Source organism: Sander vitreus, chromosome 17, assembly GCF_031162955.1.
Source record: "Sander vitreus isolate 19-12246 chromosome 17, sanVit1, whole genome shotgun sequence".
Lineage (NCBI taxonomy): Eukaryota > Metazoa > Chordata > Actinopteri > Perciformes > Percidae > Sander > Sander vitreus.
This window is the reverse complement of record NC_135871.1, coordinates 31,908,970-31,916,469: the sequence shown is the minus strand read 5'-3', so window position 1 is coordinate 31,916,469 and position 7,500 is coordinate 31,908,970.

Below are 7,500 nucleotides of genomic sequence, written 5' to 3'. Positions count from 1 at the left end.
CGAGAAAATCCTGACCTTTACACAAAATAAACGAGAAAATCCTGACCTGTACACGAAATAAACGAGAAAACGTGACCTGTACTCAAAATAAACGAGAAAATCGTGACCTGTACACGAAATAAACGAGAAAACGTGACCTGTACACTAAATAAACGAGAAAATCGTGACCTGTACTCGAAATAAACGAGAAAACGCGACCTGTACACAAAATAAACAAGAAAATCGTGACCTGTACTTGAAATAAACGAGAGAAAATCCTGACCTGTACACGAAATAAACGAGAAAATCCTGACCTGTACTTGAAATGAACGAGAAACTCGTGACCTGTACACTAAATAAACGAGAAAATCGTGACCTGTACTTGAAATAAACGAGAAAAATGTGACCTGTACACGAAATAAACGTGAAAATCGTGACCTGTACTTGAAATGAACGAGAAAATCGTGACCTGTACTTGAAATAAACGAGAAAAACGTGACCTGTACACGAAATAAACGAGAAAATCCTGACCTGTACTTGAAATGAACGAGAAAATCGTGACCTGTACTTGAAATAAACGAGAAAATCGTGACCTGTACACGAAATAAACGAGAAAATCCTGACCTGTACACGAAATAAACGAGAAACTCGTGACCTGTACACGAAATAAACGAGAAAATCGTGACCTGTACTCAAAATAAACGAGAAAACGCGACCTGTACACAAAATAAACGAGAAAATCGTGACCTGTACTTGAAATAAACGAGAAAAACGTGACCTGTACACTAAATAAACGAGAAAATCGTGACCTGTACTTGAAATAAACGAGAAAATCCTGACCTGTACACAAAATAAACGAGAAAATCCTGACCTGTACACGAAATAAACGAGAAAATCGTGACCTGTACACGAAATAAACGAGAAAATCGTGACCTGTACACGAAATAAACGAGAAAATCGGAAAATCGTGGACTGTACACGAAATAAACGAGAAAATCGGAAAATCGTGGCCTGTACACTAAGTAAACGAGAAAATCGTGACCTGTACTCGAAATAAATGAGAAAACGTGACCTGTACACGAAATAAATGAGAAAATCGTGACCTGTACACGAAATAAACGAGAAACTTGTGACCTGTACAAGAAATAAACGAGAAAATCCTGACCTATACACGAAATAAATGAGAAAATCGTGACCTATCGTGACCTGTACACGAAATAAACGAGAAACTCGTGACCTGTACACGAAATAAACGAGAAACTCGTGACCTGTACACAAAATAAACGAGAAAATCGTGACCTGTACACAAAATAAACGAGAAAATCGGAAAATCGTGGACTGTACACGAAATAAACGAGAAAATCGGAAAATCGTGGCCTGTACACTAAGTAAACGAGAAAATCGTGACCTGTACACGAAATAAATGGGAAAACGTGACCTGTACACGAAATAAATGAGAAAAATCTTTGACCTGTACTCGAAATAAATGAGAAAACGTGACCTGTACACGAAATAAATGAGAAAATCCTGACCTATACACGAAATAAATGAGAAAATCGTGACCTATCGTGACCTGTACACGAAATAAACGAGAAACTCGTGACCTGTACACGAAATAAACGAGAAAATCGTGACCTGTACACAAAATAAACGAGAAAATCGTGACCTGTACACGAAATGAACGAGAAAATCGGAAAATCGTGGACTGTACACGAAATAAACGAGAAAATCGGAAAATCGTGGCCTGTACACTAAGTAAACGAGAAAATCGTGACCTGTACTCGAAATAAATGAGAAAACGTGACCTGTACACGAAATAAATGAGAAAATCGTGACCTGTACACGAAATAAACGAGAAAATCCTGACCTGTACACTAATTAAACGAGAAAATCCTGACCTGTACACGAAATAAACGAGAAACTCGTGACCTGTACACGAAATAAACGAGAAAATCGTGACCTATCGTGACCTGTACACGAAATAAACGAGAAACTCGTGACCTGTACACGAAATAAACGAGAAAATCGTGACCTGTACACGAAATAAACGAGAAAATCGTGACCTATCGTGACCTGTACACAAAATAAACGAAAAAATCGTGACCTGTACACGAAATAAACGAGAAAATCGTGACCTATCGTGACCTGTACACAAAATAAACGAAAAAATCGTGACCTGTACACGAAATAAACGAGAAAATCGTGACCTATCGTGACCTGTACACAAAATAAACGAGAAAATCGTGACCTGTACATGAATCAATAAATCAAAATAACGTGACCATTTCACGAACTGGCGTGAGACCGAGTTGTCACAGTCACCATATTAATATTTAAGATGTCAGTTATGGGACATGTCTGTTTGTATTGAGAGCGTAAAAAAGAGACAAAATACGTTGAAAAAAAACGTGAAAAAAACTCAAAAAGGCGACAAAAACGTTGAAGAAATGGTCAAAAAAAAAAAATCTGAGAAAAGCAACAAAAACATTGAAAACACAACAAAAGTCTTTTGGAAAAAGCAGGAGACAGAAACTCCAGAAAGAAGACTAAGACGTCGGTTAGCTCAGTTGGTAGAGCGTGCGCCCATATATAGAGGTTTACTCCTCGACGCAGCCCTTTCCTGCATGTCATTCCCCCCTCTCTCTCTGCCCTCTCATGTCTTCAGCTGTCCTGTCAAATAAAGGCCTAAAAATGCCCCCAAAAAAAGTGTGTCGACTGCCTCATCGTGCCACGCGAGCCATGCAATGAGTAACCACTTTAAGTGACAATTTAAAGAGGAAAGTCCCTTGAAGTGTGAGTTTTAATTAGCACCATCACACATTGGCATTTTAGTCTTCACAGCCACCATATTAATACTTTTTTTTTTACTCTCCATAAAGAGCATTATATTCTCCTCCTGCAGAGAGTTTTTTAGTTTTTAAACACACCATCCAGACACATTAAGTAAGTGCTAAGAGGAGTTTCTGTTGGCTCTGCTGTGCCTCACTGGATGCGGGTGGTTTCTCTTCACACAGACTCTCAGTCAGTGCAACAGGCCACGGAGGCCCGAGCCAAACACACTTCTACCCTTCGCTCTGTGAACACACACTCACTGCCAGGTACACCCGAGAGCCAATCACACGGCACGACAGCAGACTCAAGCTCTGGGAACACATCCACACTGAGCTAAATGTCAAAAAGGTACCACCATTTTTTTTCTAACTAAGTACTTTTGGTGCCTAATAGAGCTGTCAATCTTCTTCTACAATAACGTATGATTTTGTTTTTATATTTAAATAATATCTGAATATTTAATGCTCAAATGCAGCCTGTTATTAATATGTACTACACTACTCAGGCTTATGCATTGTCAATGCTTCTACAAGCATGTGGTTGTTACACGTTCTGTCCACTAGAGGGACTTCTAACATCTGCCTGGCCGTGGCCTACGTCACGGCGCATTGCATTTCTGGCACGCCACTTTGTTTACATTCCTTCATTCATCTACATCATGTGAGAAAGCACAGCCGAAATGGTGTGTCATAAACTAAGAAACAATAGTGTTAGCCACGATGCTAACAGCATTGATAACTAAGCCAAACAGTGCTGCCATTACTATTTTAGTGATTTATAAGCAACCTGTTTCTTGCAGATTGTCACGTTACTGAGAATGCAGCTATTAGAAGGTAATATATGAAGTCAGAGCTAACTCTGACAGCTGTAGGGCAGCTAACATTACCATTACTGTGATGTTGTAATAATGTTACTCGGTACGTAAACCGAGTAACGTTAGCACAACATCACGGAGCTAACGTTACTCGGTACGTTAACTCTGACAGCTGTAGGGCAGCTAACATAAACGTTAGCTGTCTCCATGAAGCTCCCAGCTAAGCTAACGTTACTATAACTCGCGATGCAGTTAGGAAACAAGAACGAGCTAACTATTGATAACATAAGCATTTTTGGCTCGGTGGATGTCAATTTTAAAGTCATGTCCTTCCAATTTCCAGCCGCAGCCTGTCACTCCCCCTGTACTAACTATACTCTGTACGTAACGTTAGCTCCGTGATGTTGTACTAACGTTACTCAGTACGTAACGTTAGCTCCGTGATGTTGTAATAATGTTACTCGGTACGTAACGTTAGCTCCGTGATGTTGTAACTCGGTACGTAACGTTAGCTCCGTGATGTTGTAACTCGGTACGTAACGTTAGCTCCGTGATGTTGTAATAACTTTAATCGGTACGTAACGTTAGCTCCGTGATGTTGTAATAATGTTACTCGGTACGTAATGTTAGCTCCGTGATGTTGTAATAACGTTACTCGGTACGTAACGTTAGCTCCGTGATGTTGTACTAATGTTACTCGGTACGTAACGTTAGCTCCGTGATGTTGTAACTCGGTACGTAACGTTAGCTCCGTGATGTTGTACTAATGTTACTCGGTACGTAACGTTAGCTCCGTGATGGTGTAATAATATTACTCGGTACGTAACGTTAGCTCCGTGATGGTGTAATAATATTACTCGGTACGTAACGTTAGCTCCGTGATGTTGTAATAACTTTAATCGGTACGTAACGTTAGCTCCGTGATGTTGTAATAATGTTACTCGGTACGTAATGTTAGCTCCGTGATGTTGTAATAACGTTACTCGGTACGTAACGTTAGCTCCGTGATGTTGTACTAATGTTACTCGGTACGTAACGTTAGCTCTGTGATGGTGTAATAATATTACTCGGTACGTAACGTTAGCTCCGTGATGTTGTGCTAACGTTACTCGGTACGTAACGTTAGCTCCGTGATGGTGTAATAATATTACTCGGTACGTAACATTAGCTCCGTGATGTTGTAATAATGTTACCCGGTACGTAACGTTAGCTCCGTGATGTTGTAATAATGTTACTCGGTACGTAACATTAGCTCCGTGATGTTGTAATAATGTTACCCGGTACGTAACGTTAGCTCCGTGATGTTGTAATAATGTTACTCGGTACGTAACGTTAGCTCCGTGATGTTGTAATAACTTTAATCGGTACGTAACGTTAGCTCCGTGATGTTGTAATAATATTACTCCTCACCATCTGCGTCGCCAATTCCCATTGTCTCCAAAATGTGTGTACGCACGGGTCAGAGTTTGCGTGGAGGGCAGCACATTCTCCCGTCATGTTAGTTTTTTATAAATCACAACCGTTGCGTGGGAAGTGGCGTACGCTCATTTTCAGCGCCACGTTTATAAATGAGACCCCAGATGTTTACTCACAGTCTCTGTACATCTTCCCAAAATCCCTTGAGGTCAAGTTATTGACATGTTTCTACCAAGCGTAGCTCCTATGGAGCCATGTTGATGCTAACAAGCCATCACCTCCCGTTAGCATCCCATTGACTCCCATTCATCTTGACGTCACTTTGACAGAGAATACCTTTACATCTGAAGCGTTTACAGACTCTATTTGTCCGTTGTTTATTTCTAAAGAAACACGACAATGTATAAAAGGCTCCATTACCTTGTAGCTCACGTTATGGCTCCGTAGCAGACGTTTTTATAACAATAGGCTAACGATTGGGTCATAACCACGAGACTTCCTGTCTCATAGTAGAGGAGTTACCGTATAGTACAGGAGAAGCTCTCAGGCAGTTTGGACTTCCATCAGCTGTTTAAGTGTAATGACTAATGTTAACTATCATTTTAGTGATCAATAATGAGCCTGTGTCTATGTTATCTCCTTACATATACCTACGCTTTCCGTCTCTGCTAGATTGGGAATGATTGAGATTTCTCTTGGCACAGCTACCAGAAGACTTCCAACTTTCAGACAGGTTGCTCACGTCACATCTACGTCTTCAAGCTCAGTTGGAGGCTGCTCAGTAACGCTCAGCCATCACCGGGAAAGAGCTTCTAATGTCCTTCACTGGTCTCCATCCAGAGACACGGGTAGAAACCATTGACATATATAAAATGGACCAACGATCTGTTGGTCCATTTTATATATGTCAATGGTTTCTACCCGTGCGTCTTCACCTTTTTGTCATTTACACCAGTGTTTACAACAATGGTTGCTCAGCGTCCGACTCATCAGGACTCCACTGACGTCACTCTTCTCTTTGTCTTCCAGCATCCAGCAGCTGTTTGAGCGTCTATTGTTGCTCCGCAGTGAAAGTGGGGAGAGCTCAGCAAAGGAGAAGAAGCTGGTAACACACACACACACACACACACACACACACACACACACACACACACACACACACACACACACACACACACACACACAGACACAAACACACACACACACACACACACACACACACACACACACACACACACACACACACACACACACACATACACACAGACACAGACACAAACACACACACACATACACACACACATCACACACACACACAGACAGCAGACACGACACACAGATACACACACACGACACACACACACTACGACACAAAACACACACACATACACACACACACACACACAGACACACACACACACACACACACATGCACACACACACACAAAACACACACGCACACAGACACGCACACACACACACACAGACACACACACTGGACACACACACACACACACACACACACACACACGGACACACACACACACACACAGACACACACACACACACACACACACACACAGAGTAATTGACTGTTTTAAACAGCTCTGGCAGGAGCAGCTTTTATTTCCTGACATGTTGGCTTTTTATGACCTCTGTCATTTTGGTCTGCGGCGGGCGCCTGTGGTCAGTCACTGTCTTCCTCCACTTATCCCCCATAATTCATCACTTATAGGATTGACAGACGCAGAGAGGAGAAAAATACTCAACGTAAATACGACAAAACTGCTGTTTTGAAACGCAGAGTTGGACTTCAGCCTTTTTAATGTCTAAAGACGACGGAGAAGTGTGACGGTTCAGTCTGCCTCCCGGCTTTCTATTTACATCTAGATGTATTCATGTTTATTTTTAGCTAACCATTTTAGCCGCGTCTGCATTACTTTTAGCTACGTCTACCATTCGTCCATTACTTTTACCTACGTCTACCATTCATCCATTACTTTTAGCTACGTCTACCATTCATCTATTACTTTTACCTACGTCTACCATTCATCCATTACTTTTACCTACGTCTACCATTCGTCCATTACTTTTAGCCACGTCTACCATTCGTCCATTACTTTTAGCTACGTCTACCATTCAGTCCATTACTTTTAGCTACTTCTACCATTCGTCCATTACTTTTACCTACGTCTCACCATCTCAGTCCATTACTTTTAGCCACGTCTACCATTCGTCCATTACTTTTAGCTACGTCTACCATTCATCCATTACTTTTAGCTACGTCTACCATTCGTCTATTACTTTTAGCTACGTCTACCATTCATCCATTACTTTTAGCTACGTCTACCATTCATCCATTACTTTTAGCTACGTCTACCATTCATCCATTACTTTTAGCTACGTCTACCATTCATCTATTACTTTTAGCTACGTCTACCATTCGTCTATTACTTTCA